The sequence below is a fragment of the Sinocyclocheilus grahami genome, unplaced genomic scaffold, assembly GCF_001515645.1.
Source record: "Sinocyclocheilus grahami isolate Dianchi unplaced genomic scaffold, SAMN03320097.WGS_v1.1 scaffold784.1, whole genome shotgun sequence".
Classification (NCBI taxonomy): domain Eukaryota; kingdom Metazoa; phylum Chordata; class Actinopteri; order Cypriniformes; family Cyprinidae; genus Sinocyclocheilus; species Sinocyclocheilus grahami.
In genome coordinates this window covers 6757-7084 of record NW_015505963.1, presented here as the reverse complement: position 1 = coordinate 7084, position 328 = coordinate 6757, and positions in this window count along the sequence as shown.

The following is a 328-nucleotide window of genomic DNA, read 5'->3' as shown; positions in this document are numbered from 1 at the left end:
AGTAAGGACATTGGTAAAATAATCCATGTGACATCAGGGATTCAACTGTAATTTTATGAAGCTACGAGAAAACTTTTTAAGTGCAAAGAAAACTAAAATAGCAACTTTATTCAACAACTCTTCTCCTCATCCTGTCTGCAGCGCATGGCACATTGCAGGAAGACTGGATGAGGAGAAGAGTTGTTGAATAAAGTGGGGGTTTTTTTCTTTGCACACAAAAAGTATTCTCGTATCTTCGTAAAATTATGGTTGAACCCTGATGTCACATGGACTATTTTACCAGTGTCCTTATACAGTACTTTTCTGAACCTGGGAACATTACAGTTTA